Raw genomic sequence first — 16,830 nt, forward strand, 5'->3', positions numbered from 1 at the left:
GCGGTGCAATGCTCTCAACATTGTCAGAACAGATCAAGACGAGCGGCAGTTTACACTTTTTCCAACTCATAAACGCGGGACGGTGATAAGAAACAGAGGAAAGCGGAGGGAAAACAAAAACCCGAGAGCGGACGGAGAGGCGGCGGCGGAAGACTGCCGGCGAGAGCCGCGAGGCTGTCAGCCCGCAAAGTCTGGAGTTTTCATTGCAAACATCCCCGGGGAATAAAATAAAACAGTTACTCAATCATTTCATCTTTTCCGTGTTTTCTTTCTCACACACACACACACACACACACACACACACACACACACACACACACACACACACACACACACACACACACACACACACACACACACACACACACACACACACACACACACACACACACACACACACACACACACACACACACACACACACACACACACACACACACAGATGGGAGAACATATAGATCCGGCCCTAAGTGCTGTATGTGCACGGGAGATGTTTTCCTCTTGCGTACCAGTTCATGCAGAGTTTGCCAGGCAAGTATATGCCTGAAGAATACTGCAGGAAAACTTAAGTCTGTGGCGTTTCTGTGCACAACATGTGCAGGCTGTGTAGGCGGACGCACGTGTGCGTTAGTGTGCTATGAAGATGGAAACGTGTCCGAGGACGATAGTCGGGAAGAATTCAAAAGCTTTGAATCTTTGCAAGTGAAGGAAGCAGGAGGGAGTCTACCTGACGTAGTTACGGAAAAGCAACCTCCAGGTGGAACTTCCCTCTGTCCTGCGGAAACAGGAGCTTTCGTACCTTTTTGTAACCCTGCTTTACTAAATAAATAAAGATAAATAGAAGTTAATCCTAAGATTCATTGGTTGTAATTCTTATTTTGTAAAACATCTTACCTTACTAACACATGAATACGTCCTTGCGACCTGTTAGTTGTTTGTTAACGTCCGTTAATGTCTTTCTCAGTTTGAGCAGTTCACATGTATGTGTTTGTGCAGGTAGTCACACAGACTTAGCATCATTACATGTACGGAGCGTGTTTCAAGAGGTCAGTCAGGCAGTCAGCATCGATGCAGAGCCGCTGTTGGGTTTCATGACCCTCTTCCACTTCCCTCCGTTCTGATGCCCTATATGTTCATGGAGTGTGTTTTTCCACATGGAAAGGTTCCACAGAATTTTTTTAATTTTATTTAATTTTAATTTTTTTTGTCTCAACACTACGACATCCCTACCTTCTCGCACCTATTCCTTTTTTCCTAATTAAATGCGCAGCCATATACGTGCAATGATGAAATGTGGCAACGGCCGGAGGAGCCCAGCCACTCTCCGTCCCCCGCCGGGAGGAGGCGAGGCGAAGGGAGGAGGGCGAGCTGTCAGCGGCCCGTCACCGCCACCTCGGCTTTGTGTTTCTGCTTTGTAGGACTGGAATCTGCGTAATGATCGGGTACGGCTCCGCAAAATGCGCGTTGGAGCTACTGTGACCGGCAGGGGCATCGGGGATGTTGGTACAGTGTGTACAGTGAAATGGGTCACATGACAATCACAATGTATGTGAATGTTCATACTGTGTTGTGGATTTAGATTGTGTATAAGTGCTGGATTTGAGTACAAAGGCAATTATACTGCTCTAGTTAAAAGATTCCCTCCAGGATTGTATCAGGATATAAAAATACTTTCCACAAAAAACAAACAAACAATTGCCTTGTTAAAGATTCTAAAAAAAACAACATCTACTCTGTCAACTTCACTAAAAACAAGGTTCTGATATTTAAAGATGTAACTGTTTTGTAAAGTTTGTTGTTGTAAATCAACATGTGTAAACTTGCAAACTATAGCAAATTGAGATTTAACTTTTTTTTTTATGAGAATGCGGAAACAACTTTTTTAACAAGTGATGTCAGTGGTGAGGTTCCACAAAGACACTTTTTGTGAACAACTGTATCTGCTGCTCACACTTACAGTTCCTACACTGTGTACGACGCTGACGTTGAAATGAAGAATCTTGACCCTGTTTTTACACCTGAATCTGATAATGACAATGAGGATTCAAATACCTTTCAGGCATCCCAACCATGTGTCCTCTGGATGGACAGTTTGACCACATGTATATGAATGGACTGTCATCGTCACATTCAGGCGTCAACACAAGGTCAGGGTCGGAATATTTATTCTACAGGTTTACAAAGGTTGATATACAACAAATGTAGATGTGAACGTCGGTTTAAAAGCTCAAAGTCACACTGAGCCCATTTACTAGCGGCTTTACGTTTCCACAACACACTTCATATATTGGACAAACTCACGGAAACCTGCGTTCCTTTAATCTAAGGTGGGAGGAGAGCAACACGTTTCCTCAGCAGACGAAGTTGGGAACAGCCTTCTGTTGTCTGCACATACATCACCCGGAGCGCTAAAGGTCAAACATCCCAGAGAAATAACAACAAGCTGAACAAATGCCTCCGAGTGGAGGGACATTAATAAACGAGTGTGTTATCTGGTTATCGGCCGCGTCGGCTCTCGCCGGGCTCTTCAGAGTCCTTCAGCTGCAGGCGGACAAACACTTGACTGCAGGTGCCACTCCGGCTTTTGAAGAGGACCAATAAATACGCACTCGTTCAAACAAGTGCAGGACGAAATGTCCGTCACTCCAGGATTTACAAAGGCGAAAGTCGAGACATATTGTTGAGTTGAGAACAAATAATTGTGTTCTCCCATTTAACTTGGCGACGCTCGATCTATTGGACAGATCTGCCTCAGCCTCTTCCTCTTTTCTATTCCTTTGAGGCGGAACAATCAGATTTACCGACACTTTATTCACATTTTATTTGTCGTTGTAGTTTAGCTGATTCCAGAAAATACAAACAACGGCCCACTTTTTCCCTTTTCTCCTCTCTGCCACAGGGGAAGAAAATAATCAAAAATAACAATGAAAATATTTATCACAATATGGTGGATTTATGCAAAAGTCACATAGAATATAATCAAACTCATGTTCAAAGCAAATAAATGAATTATGCGCCGTATGTGTGACTCGAAAGCAAATTCTTGCAACGGGCTTGTTGGTTTTTAATTACAGCTCGCTGAAGAAATAACACACTTTCCCTCCTATGAATCCATAAGCAATGAAACTGACACTGTGTAATTATACACTAAGGTTTTTTGCTGCGACAGACCTTCTTGGTCCGGTGTGACCACTGACCGCGGCTAATGGCAGCAACTGAATGCAAAGACGCGAGTAGACGCACATTGGGTTGAAATATTTGAACTCCAGCGGAACATTCGCGTGGCACAATGTCCCGAAAGTCAATTAGCGTTGAGATCGAACGGGTGGATATTCTCCAGTTGCGTTTACTCACAGTAAATATAAATGATCCTGCGGTATAACTCCCCAAAAGAATTTGCTTTGCGTTTGGTGTGAACGCAGCATAAAAGTGAAAAATGACAGGCGCGAACTGAAAGAAAGAAAAGGTAAGTAAATATGGATTATGGATAAGGAGAGGATATTTACACTGTCTGGAGGTGCGTGAAGCACATGGTATGAGAAAAGTGGAAATAAGGCGAGGATCTCATTTGTATGTTAATTACATTGTACGGGGATGAAAAGCGTCTCGGACATATGGAACACGATGTGTGTTCAGTCAGTTCCAGTCTGAGCAGTTGTTCCCCCCGAGGCGACGCCGGCGCTGCATTTATTCTCCTCGACTGGGACGAGGACGAGCGATAGCAGGACCGTCCGGTTCGCCCAGATACAGAACAGCCGTTGTGTGTGTGTGTGTGTGTGTGCGTGTGTGTGTGTTGGCGGCGAGGCTCTGTCTCACTCATCTCTCAAAATAGCACAACGTACACAAACATACATTCAAACATTCCTGTCATGCGTAGAATTGTGCAGGCGCCACCACCCGCACAGAATAACATGCATACCGAAACAGGCCCACGCATACTATATGTGTGTATGTATGTATGTATGGATTTATGGCTGCATGCACACACAAAAAAAAGGTCAAGAGGTTTTCGGGGCGCTTAAGTTCACCGCACCGCTGTGGGGCTGTTTGAGGCTGCCGAAGAAACACACACACACACACACACACACACACACACACACACACACACACACACACACACACACACACACACACACACACACACACACACACACACACACACACACACACACACACACACACACACACACACACTCTGTTTCTCTATGAAATATCTATCCAGCGCAGCATCACAATGGCCCACTGACCCCTGCTCCTCAGAATCAAAGAGGAGGTAGAGACAAAAGAGGACAGCGGAGGAGAGGACGAGTGGAGAGGAGGGGAGCCTGGTGGAGATAAACACAGACGACAGAGACAGAGAGGCTGCATGCTTGACTTCACAGCATGAACTGTATGTGTTTGATATACAGTATGTGGGTGCATGCAGGCGTGCACACACACACACACACACACACACACACACACACACACACACACGCACAATAGGGGAAGCTGTCTGTCACATACGAAAAACACCCCAACACAACTCGAGTCTCAATTAGCAAGTGCCGACAGTAATTCGTCCCAACATGTTCACAACTTCTTTGTCTTTCAACTTTCGGTGATGGATGACGAGTAAGCACGGGAGGAAAAACACTTGAGCACACTTTTAAAAAAAAACATGCCGCGCATGACAAACATACCGACGGTCGATTCCCAGGCCTGTTCTTTACCCATAGATAGAAATGCACAGTTTAGGAGACGGAGGTTAGAGGATTTCTGCCATCATATGCACACGATTGCTATTGTAGAGTTGATGTCATCATTTATCAATACGACCCGACGGAGAAGCCAAAGACAAACTACTGTCTGCTGCGACTCAGGGACGGTTAATTAACTTCTGTACCTGGCTGTTCTAGGCCACAGTGTCTAATGACAGATCCGATATCTAGCGCGCAGCCAGCGGCTGCTGCCTCAGCTCTCTTTAGTCAAGTGGGACTCAGCCCACACGAGGGGGACGACATAAAGACTTGACAACCTGGCATTGTTTCACTGGAACGGCTAGCTCGCGTCGCTGGTAATAACGTTCAAAAGAGGGCCATTATTATTATATTACAACCAGAGTGACATCAATGGTGAGTAAGCTCCGCCCGGGCCCCGCTGAGCGGGACCCCGAAGGGCTACTGGGATCTGTAGTCTGGATTTGGATCAGAGACACAGATATGATGGGGAGGGGGGGGGGTGAGATATGTTTTTGCCGCGGGACGCTAAGCTACAGCTGTGCACGAAGGATTTGTTCTACTTAAGCGGAGTAGTGTGTTAGATTGGAGATTTTCCTGCGACAAGCTCTGAAATCAAGCTCATTGCTGCGGAGGGCGAGGAGGCGGCGGCGGGAGGAGCACAGAGAGGATTGTCAGGCTCTCACACACACACACACACACACACACACACACACACACACACACACACACACACACACACACACACACACACACACACACACACACACACACACACACACACACACACACACACACACACACACACACACACACACACACACTCTTACTTATTGGCATATGCCAAACCAAGAAAGGATTTTCTGTTTTAGCATTTCTGAACGCTTGAGGGCTTTTCTCAGCTCTTACTGACGCAAAGGCGCCGAGGAACCTTCAATACGTCAAGATGTGACCTAGTGCGACAGCATTACAAGGATCCAGTCGATATTATATCAATATAGGATTACTGCAGCTAATTATATCTATGTGGCCAAAGCCAAATTCAGCATTTTAGCCAAGTAAAAAAACATGTTTTTACCTTGAAAATATTTAATTGTAACACAAATACAAACTGTTGAAGAAAAACTGTCACTGCAATAGACTAATAAACCTGAGCTTGTGTTGCACATTCCACTTCTCCTAAATAATAAATCACACACGGTAAAAAAAATAAATAATTCAGGGAATACCAAAATGTACAGGCAGCATCTTTTTTTACGAATACATTCATGAGCTCTACACCACTATCAGGAAACCGCTGGCTCAGCATCCAATCAAGAGACAGAGATGGGAGAGGGAGATAGAGGGAGAGGGGAGGGAGGAGAGGAGGGGGACACACTGCGTGGGGAGGAGAGGTCTCGGTGCATCTCAAGACTTCACGATAAACATCTTGAACCCTCCAACAACGAGACATTCAGGGTCACCCAGTCTGTCACTGGTGTGTGTGTGTGTGTGTGTGTGTGTGTGTGTGGAGGAGGAGGACAGACACAACAGTATCCATTAAATTGCTCACAAAGCACCTGGATGGCGGACGGAGCCTGATGGACCACGTTATCGGAGAGAGGACAGGTTTTCTTCACGAGGCCCCGGTGGACCGGTGGTGATCGAAGGAACATGTCGTATTGGATTCCAGCTGAAACACGATGCTGTTGAAGGTTTTTTTTCTTGGCCATTTCATGTGTATGTATTAAAAAAGCGACTGCTGGGGAATCACTCGCAACACAAGCACCTGACCAGATGTGAACCGGGGGATTTTGTGGATAACTCCTCAGTCGCTCCTCCCTGAGTTTGAACTAGGATTTTTTATTTGTTAAAAGGAGCAACTAAGTGATTCACCCTCGGGATATCGAGAAATATGTAGGGAAATACAGCTTAATCATAGATACAATGACATAGATCATAGTTTATGGTTCAATCTCTAGTTTCAAGTCTTCGTCAATACAGCACGATGTTCAACATGTAATAAAGTGTGGATACAGCGTGACTGACAGCGAGTACCGACCAATCGGTCCGTGCATGTTTGCAGGTGGACGTTTCAAAAAACAAAGATGGCGACTTCCAGAAAACTCTAATCATTTTTCTTTCTATTTACAACAGATGGTCAAAACATTAAAGGTGCATTTCTTATCCATTAATATCTAATTGTGTTTCATATTCAATTTCAGTTCAATATCAGATTTATAGATGATTCAATATCAGATTTATTTAATTGTTCTAGTGCATTTTCTTTTAGTTACCATATTTAAAGACCTTGGAATTGTCTCCAACGAGACAACGGTCGTGTCAACATCTGCGTTCACGATGCATCCGATAAACCAGATACCACAATAAGGAAAATCCCAGAGAGAAGAAAGTAAACAGAAACTATCCGACGTCTGTTGCTCGGGACCCTTCTTGCCCCAGCGACCGTCCACGCGTCGACGCTGAATGAGCACATTGTGCTGCGACCGCAGCCCTCCTCCTCCTCCGACAGCTGCGCCCGCAGACAGACAGGCCGCTTCAGCAGCCTTATCACGAGCGGCAGGCCTGCGCCAGCTGCCTGCAGCTAATGCGACCTATCATTAGACTAATGGGCGGTCGATTGATGTTAACATGCCAGCAGAGCTCATATCGCCCAGATCTACAGGTCGCTGCACAGACATTAACAACACGATTGACTGGCAGTTTTTTATTTATTGCTGCTGTGCCCTTCCACCTCTCAGGCGTGATCTTTTCGTGATGACGCCACCGTCCGTCATCCTTTCCATTTGTAATGAGCCACGATTGCACCTGATGGATAATCTGAGATTAATCCTGGGTTGCTACAGGAATGTTAATTTTCTTTCACGGAGCATCTTGAATTTCCTTTTCCTTTTGTTTGCGTCCTGATACAGTTTCTGTGAGAAGTGGAAACAGATACAGTGTATTCTATAACACACCCTCTATTTAGTCCACATGTTCCGATCCCTATCAGGTTCCGTCAGGTGACGGACCACGCAGAGCGAATCAGGCCCGGACACGTTCCCCTCGTCCCTGCGCGTGCAGACAACCGGCACCGCGAGAGTCATTAGGTCAGTTACACATAACGTTCCATTAATTGAGTCTCGTGATGGTGCACGAGTTTGCTGACGGAGCAGAGGATGAGGAAACATCCGTCCCTGCGGAGATTTGTCCTGTTCATGAGGTGAATCCCCAACGCAAAAAATTAACCATGGAAACGTTTCAGCGTCAATCATAAAAGAAGCTATCGCACTAGTGACAGCAAGGCTCACTTTTCAAATAATTATTGGAATAATGATAAAATTAAACTAAAGATATTACATAATATTCCAATCACAGGGGGCAATATTCTGCTTTTAACATTCATATTTCAAGTACATTTTCTTGACACTTTTACTCTCCAAGCACAACTTTTACATTGTGGTATTAGTGTCTTCAATTTGAAGGAGGTGAGTACTTCCTCAGTTCGTAACTGTTCATAATTAAAATAATAATAATAATAATGGAATACGACCGTTTTAGGGTGAAACTGATATTTTTGGAGTCATTTACGTAAAGTGAAAATCTTGTTCCATTTCAATGCTAGTTGTAATATTTTATCCTATGGCTGAAAAAATGTATTAAAAAAAGGATAACTGACTTTAAGTAGCTACAGTCATACATACATTAATCCCAAAAATGAAATATAATACATACTTAAATCAAAGCATAAGTTCATGGAATACTATCTATTTTTTTATTCTATTTTTCATTGTCTTTCATCTATAATATTGTTTTTTATCATTTCAGGTTCAGAATTCATGAATTTTTTCATCTGACCTATCCAGACTATCGTCATGGTGGCAGCACAGACGTCCTTATCCACACAGCTGAGCTGTCCCCTGGCCGGATAGGTAACAACAAACCCTGAGGGTCTGTCCCAGTCGGGCCATCTGCTGTCACGACGGAGGCTTCCCCGGTCCTCTGGTCCGGCGCCAACTGTACGCGGCGGACACGCTGCGGCACTGAAAGCCTTTTTGCGCAATCGCTGAGGGGCGAGAGCTCCCCCACTGTGGCAATATCCTCAGCTTAAGAGGATTGGGAATTCAAACCGGGGCCGTGTCTGCTGAATAAAATATCACAGCTAGAAGGGTCAGAATGTTGAGCCCTAGCGCGGAGGTGCTGGTGGGGGCCCGGAGGCGTTCGGCTCACCGTTCGATGCCAGCGAGCAAAAGGTGTTTGGGGAAAATGTGACGGGAAGAGCCGCGGGATGAAAAACAACAAAAGGTACGGCGGTGGTTTTTGAATCAGCACTGAGATTTAATCCTCCAGGTGAGTCACAACGGAAACACCCGGGACAACATCGGCCTCGGCACGGCGAGGTGAAAAGCCAACACGGGATTTTCTTTCTAACCGTTCGACAGTCTGGGGAAAGTACGAGGTGCGATGCTGTGCCGATGCTGTCGGGGTATCGGACAGCCGGCGCGGGACGTGCGAACACCTCTCCAGTGTTTTTCCTCTCTGGGCGTAGTGCACGCTGAGCAGCAGAACGCGTTCTGACGTCCAACAGGAGCGGAATCGTGTGAACACAGCCCGTCCCGCGTCAGTCATCCTGGAGCGCTGCCAAGCCAATGTTTGGCCTACAGGAGTCACGAGACAAAAGCCTGTTTAATGTGTCATATTTGCGCCAACTCGCACCTGCGGGAGGCCAATAGTTTTTTCGTTAATGTCAATAAAGACATTGATTGGAAGCGAGACGTGTTTAACATCACTTTAGTCTCCTTCCTGTGTGAAATAACCACTCCCCGGTTTGTTCAACTGGAGTCATTTGTAATTTTTTTTTGGGGGGGGGGAATAGTGTATTTAATGTCGCTTGTAGTTCGAAATGTTTCTGCTGCTCCGGCTCACAAATAAAAGCCCTGAAGTAGACGATGATACGGCAATAAAAAAAATTAAAAAAGACAAATTCTATTAGTGGAGACGTTTGTTCCTGTGGTGAAAATATCCAAAAGACTAGAGAGTAAGGACTGCAAATCAGACTGTAACGAGATCAAATTAGAGCTTCGGTTCAAACCGGGGCCATTTTCCAGCCATTTTTTTTTCTTCGTACTGTACAAAAAAGGAATGAGATTAAACGTCTGTCAGGTCAGAAAACAAATCCTGACAACTCAAACTAAGAGCAGCAACATGAAAGGAGGGCGACCACAGATTACAGATTACTGAGAACGTAAAGGTTTAGGTGGAGTTCGACTTTTCATCGCCTGAAGCAAATATGCATAACTGAGGGATTGTTTGAGCAAGTAAATGAATCCGCCCGCAGCCCAACTGAACTCATTTTTCTTTTCATGAAAACAGTCTCTTTTATGTTCGAACAACTCCTGTTTTGCATCCCGAGTCTCCCGGAGAGAGGGTAAAACATTTCATTCTCCGTGGGCGTGGAGCGCCGGGGTGAATAACTGATATGGGAAAGAGTGCGTTGGACATATAACTATTAATGAATTGCCAGGAGAAACATGACATATTAATCTTTGACTTTGACTTTCAGATTAAAAACAGAAAAGATCCAGCGGCCGGCCGCAGAGTCGTCTTCGACACAGGCTGCGAGTGATGGAGAGGATGTCATGCGAAACCTCTCCGATCGTAAATCAACGCGATTGGCGATAGTTTTGCTTCGCACCATACACATGTTGTTCTTGGTTTCTCCTTTAAGGGCATGTGGAAAGTTTTTGCGAGCGAGTTTTTTTAATCTTTGCTGTGTATAATTGGACTATAAAACAAACGTGTGGTCTTTGATCTCAGTGAAGTTGCAGCCGGCGCTTTGGGGGGGGGCGTTATTTACTGAGTGTTTGAACACGCGTGCATCATTTGTGATGCCTGATATAATGATGCCCGGATAAGCGACGAACCACAACCCATTACCAGTATTAATCCGGGGATTTGACCGAAAGAGTCGGCGAACCGTGACTCTGTGTGCAAACTGTCGCTGCGCATCTGAAACTGTTCAGCTCAAACACATTCGTCCTGTAATCGCCCGCTAATCCCCCGAAACAAATAATGCATTCAGGTGCCATAGTTTACAGGATGCGCGCATGCGTTAGAAAACCCCCACAGCCCTGTGTTCCCTCATTTCTATGACATAACCCCAAAGAACAGAGGGCTGAGGGAACACAGGGATGACCCCCGCCGCACGAGCTGACCAACTAAGAAGATGAACGTCACTGTCCTCCACACATCGACAGTTTTCCAGGTTGTGTACAATCCTGCACGTTGACGAGGACGTGCATCAGCCGCCATGAATTACAAACCCAACAGTTATAATTATTCATCTCGGCATCACAGAGCCCAGAAAAGAAAACAAGGAGGAGGATTCGCACGGCGGTGACTCACAATCGCGGCCCCTCGAGGCCTCTCGGCGAGTCTGAATGGATAACCTAGATAGCGCACTGCATCGCCTCATCTATCACACACACACACACACACACACACACACACACACACACACACACACACACACACACACACACACACACACACACACACACACACACACACACACACACACACACACACACACACACACACACACACACACACACACACACACACACACCAGCAGACAGACTGGCTACGCCGGCTTCTCCGTTGCCGTTAACTGGAAGAGCGAGACGTGCACGGCCCGTGTCAGATGGGAAACATTAAAATAACATGGGGACCTTCGGGGACCGGGGAGGGGGGAGGGGGGGCTGGGGCCGGCCTGCTTCCCTTCGTTAACGCTCCCTCAGCACCGGTGACGGGAACACGCGTGCGTCCCCTCCCTGACCTCTGTGCGCTGCGGCTAATCACATTGTATGTGGCTATATATAATTACCTCGCTCATTAGTCAAAACCCCTGGGTTATCTTTATTAACTGTCGCGCGGGCCGTTGGGGGAGAACGGGCACATGCCGCTGTTGTGTCTACGTTGAATTAATTGCACTCTGAATGGGTTCCATCCGAGGGAACGAGTGCGCTCGCCAACATCTGTCGCCCGACGGCCACATGGGATGAACTAATATGGGCTCATCTGTTTTGTTTTTGATATTGTTATTAACATCAATCAGCTGTTTATTACAGTGAGTTAGCCGGACTGTGTGTCTGCATGTTTGCGAGACGTTCCGGCGCAATGTTCGTGAATTAAGGGGCAAATAACAAACATGGGACATTGGATTACAGTTTCGGCCCCATGAGTGGTTCATTTGCATGTTGACATGAGTGAGTTTGTATGCGTGCGAGCATGAGGGGGCGGCGGCGTGGTCCAGTCTGTCTCTGTGGAGACTTATTCTCCCCCAGAAAAATATATGTTTTAAGACAAAACATGAAAAGTTGAAGCTCCATTAATTTCACATCTCGCTGATCCACTTTTCCGGCCACGTTTGTATTTTTCTGTTTTGTCCTTGCGAGGCCACTGATCCGTACGTGTGGGTTACTGTATGCATACATATACATACAAATCTGGGTGTGTCCAGATGAGTGTCTCTCTCTGCCAGGTCATTGTTTACCCTTTTTCATTTCTATACATTGAAACCGGCAGGACCTGCTACGCTCCACAATAAAACCTTTGTTCCGGGAACGATGCCATGGTGTACGTTTACTCTCAAACTAATTTACTTTAACAAGCAGAACACAAAGCTGCTTTTATGTTTCCTCTTCTTCTGGGAAAAAAAACCCCCGTCAGATACCAGGAGGTTTGAATCTCGGCAATGAATCAATACGAAACCTATTTGCATAGCGTATACAGAAGGCATGACATTTAAAGTGATACCATCTGTTGTCTTCTTTCGTTAAATGGTCACATTCATCACATTGTTAAGTCCTGACTGAAATATGCAACGTCCATTATTTTACACTTCAAATGACACAAAAATCTCTCATGAAATAAGCAAAACTGTTCTGTTGTTTTTTATTTGAAGGAGCTCGTTACTTTTAGCAAGAAGCTGGTTGACTGTAAGATCTCTGGTGTGTTTTTTATTCTTGTATTAAATATATTGACTGACCTATAAATTCATGAATAAAGTTTGACCTTTTATTTGATTTGATTTGTCTATTTGTCTCGTAAAAGCACCTTCTGAAGCATTTTGATTCCATCTGTTAATTGATCCTGCACCTTCAAGAATTTGATTTTCATGCATATTTGACAAGTTTAACAGTTTTATTTTTTGTTGCTGCTGTTGTTCTGTCTTCCTCCAGAGGCGGCGGGGTCACGAGTGGAGGTGGGGATGTGTATTCTGGCTGACCCCTCCGGAACTACAACAGCAGAACCGTGTGAGCTCCGTTCTCTGTTGATTACCAAATATGGGAGCACGTGATCTCGAGTTTATGTCCGAAGCCGGTCGAGCGCCTCTGATTTTAATTTTTTTTCTTCTGCCATGCGCCGCCACGCAGCATTACGCTCAAGCGTACATCTGTATCGGTGCAGATGAGCAGAAACAGCCCACTGATGAGTGTGTGAGTGTGTGTGTGTGTGTGTGTGTGTGTGTGTGTGTGTGTGTGTGTGTGTGTGTGTGTGTGTGTGTGTGTGTGTGTGTGTGTGTGTGTGTGTGTGTGTGTGTGTGTGTGTGTGTGTGTGTGTGTGTGTGTGTGTGTGTGTGTGTGTGTGTGTGTGTGTGTGTGTGTGTGTGTGTGTGGGGGGGGGACAGGCTTCAGTAAATTGAACACCACGCTGGGCGCCCCGGGGCCGAAGGTGTTGTTTTTACCACAGCGATTGATCCCAGTTCTCTCTCTTTATTTAACCAAAACACCTTCCTGTTGTTCTCTCTCTCAGCCGCACGCTGAAGCATCCACACGTGCTTGACACATACGCAGACACCAAACCGGGTGCACGCAGAGGAAATACAAGAAACGAGGTGCAAACATGAGAAAGAGAAGAAAAAAAGCGAGAGAAAAGCAGAAGAAAGCGGAAACAAGAGAGAGCATCGAGGCATTAAACTAAAGCCATTAAATCAATTTCCTCTAATCTGGACTGGGCCATCCCAGAGCAGGAAACACCACGCAGTCAGCTTCTCGGGGGAGAACACACGGAGCATAAAGTGAAGATGTGATTTAATAAAATGCCTGCTCTTCCTTGTCGTTCTTTTGTTCTCTAATCCTCTCCACCTCTCGCACTTCCCTCGGCTCACGACCAAAGTGAATGACACGCCTCGTCACCATGAAATGGGGCGTCCCCCGGTTAATACAGTAACCAAATGAACCGACGAGCCCGGCAGGTGAAGTGGACAGGAAGTTGATGTAGAGCTGCAACAGGTTAATCGATTCATCGCTGAGTAATCGACTGTTAAGTTAATCGCCAACTATTTTGATAATCGATTAATCGGTTCAAGTGGTTTTTATGAAAGAAAAGAGTCAAAATTCTCTGATTTCAGCTTCTTATATGTGAATATTTTCTGGTTTCTTTGCTCCTCTGTGACAGTAAACTGAATATCTTCAGTATCAATATCATCATCTTGAGGTTTTGGGGAACACCATCGACATTTTTCCCCATTTTATGACGACTAATCGAGAAAGGAGTCATCAGTTGCAGCCCTCATTTGATGTGCACTGAATTATGGCTGCAACTCAATCTGAATCTGTCAATTAATCGATCAGTTGTTTGGTCTGTTAAATGGTAAAAAACGACGATTGTGGTCCACACACCAAAGAGATTTTTACATAAAAACTACTTGAACCGATGAATCCATTATTAAAATAGTTGGCGATTAATTAAGTAGTCCATTGAAAATGTTCTCACTCGCCAGGCGGGAATAATGTCGTGTCTGATGAAACTCCAGTCGCCGGCGAGTTTAGATGCGATCACCACTTAGTTTGAAATCAAGGAAACTCGCAGCAAATCAGGAGCCTGTTTGACACTGAGCCACTGTTTGGATACATGATAATGCAGAATTAAGGTTTAATATGACAGATCATCTTCACTGTTCATTTCAGAGGCGGTGCTCGGGTGGTGTCCGTTTCTCCTCGAGGGGAGAAAAAAAAAAAGGCATTTCATTAATTTTTTTTGACAGAAATTTCTGCGGAACTCGATCCCACGACCCACATATCTCCTTACGCCGCTGACAATGTCCCGGGTTTCTCGCTGACGCTCCTGTTTAGTCGCTCTTTTGTCGTGGCGTTGCCTCACCGTGGCAAAATCATCATTGCGGGGCACCTGCGGTGACGGTGTGTGACGCAGAGGCGGATAATGGCTTGTGTCATTCAATCTTCTCCGTTGTGTGTTGTGTGTGTCCGCATGTGGAAGGAAGGAAAAATAAAAGAACCTTTGTAGCGCGCAGGTCCGTTAGGTTCCACTGGAGGAGAACGGGGAGGACATTTAATCACAGCTCCGCTGAGAGAGGCGATACTACAAGTGTCTCACAGCCAGCCCACGCATCGAACCGTCTGCTCGCTCTCAGCATCACCTCACACCTATTTATTCATTTATTCCCTCATCTGCTTCATATTATGTACTTGCGTCTGTAGAAAATCTGAATAGTAGAAGGGGATTTAATAAACTGCACCGCGGCGCTAAACAGCTTCTCCCCGCCCCCGTCCGTTATCCTCTCAGCTCCCTCGCTGCCGCAGCACCATGTGTTCAAAACCACAACTTCCTGACAGAGCCGCGAGCCGATTGGCCAAAAGTAGTACATACCCCCGACACACCCACTCTGAAAAGCTCACCGTGGTTGCTGGCATTAGTTCCCGGCCTCGGTGACTCTGCAATTAGAGGTTTGCATCTCTGCTCTGTGACCAATCCCCACACGCACACACGCACACGCACACACACACACACACACACACACACACACACACACACACTAGCGAACGTGAGAGCTGGCCTGTGCAGCGGAGGACGGCTGCCAGGAGAGACTGGCCGTGTCAAAACACACTGCTCACACACTGTGTTTTTTTATCCCTCTGGTGTTTCAGCGATACGCTCTCAGTGAGGCACCTTGCGGGGGGACCGTGGGGGGGAGGGGGAGGGTGACGGCCGGACTGGAGAAAGAAAAAAAAAGATGTTCAGTTTCCTCCAGAACTAAGCGGCAGGAAATAAAAAAGCTGAGCTCATTCCTACGAGGCCGGAGTAGTTTTTCCAGTCCTGTGGCTTTTCCAAGAGCCTTTCCTCTCAAACCGCACACTTACCCAATTCTCAGACCACCTATAAGAGCTTTCCATCTACACACCGCCTGGCCGCATGATGTACGCCTGTGCGGACGCGAGATTGAATGACAGTCAAGCGCCTGCGGACGCAGACAGGGGGGAGGGTAAAAGAAATATTTTCTAATGATCTGCCAACATCAGAAAGCTTACGAGTGCGGTGTGGGGACGCGGTCCAGCTCCCGCCGCTTGGCCCGTCCGTTAACGGAGGCTGAAATTAAATTAGAGAAACGTAAAACTGCAGGTCTACTCGATGAGTAAACACAAGGGATGAAATCGCACATGGCTCAGACGCTGGGGGAATTCCAGCTCTGCCTTTCTGAACGACGACCTAAAGAAAAAAAAAACCCCAGACTCAAATCCAAGACAAATGAAATGCGGTGTACACAGAATAAATGGACCTGCCTCAAGAAAATCGTGCATAAAAGATTATTAAGAGGTATTAAATGTGTTTCTTGGCACTTAAGAGTCTCTGCTATGATAATTTGAATCCCCATGTTAAAGGAATCCAGCAGCCCGAGAGGCATGCTTTTAGCTCTGGTTGTTTGTTGTCTTAGCGCTTAAGTGTAACGTGATCTAGGGTAAAGTTTAAGGCTATAATGCACCGAGCAGAGCTCCGGGCCTCGCTGCCAGGTAATGATCCTAATCTTTCCGAGCAGAATCCGCTCCAGAGGTGGTGAAGAGGGAGAGCGTACAGGCTGTAGCGCAGCAGAAAGCGGCATTATGGGTAAGCACGGGGAAAAGGGCCATCATCGATTATGGCAATTAACGGAGAGGAAACGACTGTCATTCTCTCTGCAACGCCGCAGAGGAGAAATGAAGGAGAAAGAGGAGGACGGGAAAACATTAAAGCGTTTTAATGGGAAACAGGGATGGGAGAAGGTGAAAGGGGGAGATGGTGGTTGAAAGACGACGGGCAGACAGGCCGGGGGAGTTAAAGGGGCGGTGTGTGC

General features: G+C 46.1%; 1 protein-coding gene across 6 annotated transcripts in view; it reads right to left on the reverse strand.

The window, feature by feature from the left end:
* Positions 1–16,830, reverse strand: part of thrab (thyroid hormone receptor alpha b) — a 182,023-nt gene that overhangs the window by 46,607 nt on the left and 118,586 nt on the right. The gene's annotated exons all lie outside the window — the stretch shown is intronic.

This window comes from Scophthalmus maximus, chromosome 16 (assembly GCF_022379125.1).
Source record: "Scophthalmus maximus strain ysfricsl-2021 chromosome 16, ASM2237912v1, whole genome shotgun sequence".
Classification (NCBI taxonomy): domain Eukaryota; kingdom Metazoa; phylum Chordata; class Actinopteri; order Pleuronectiformes; family Scophthalmidae; genus Scophthalmus; species Scophthalmus maximus.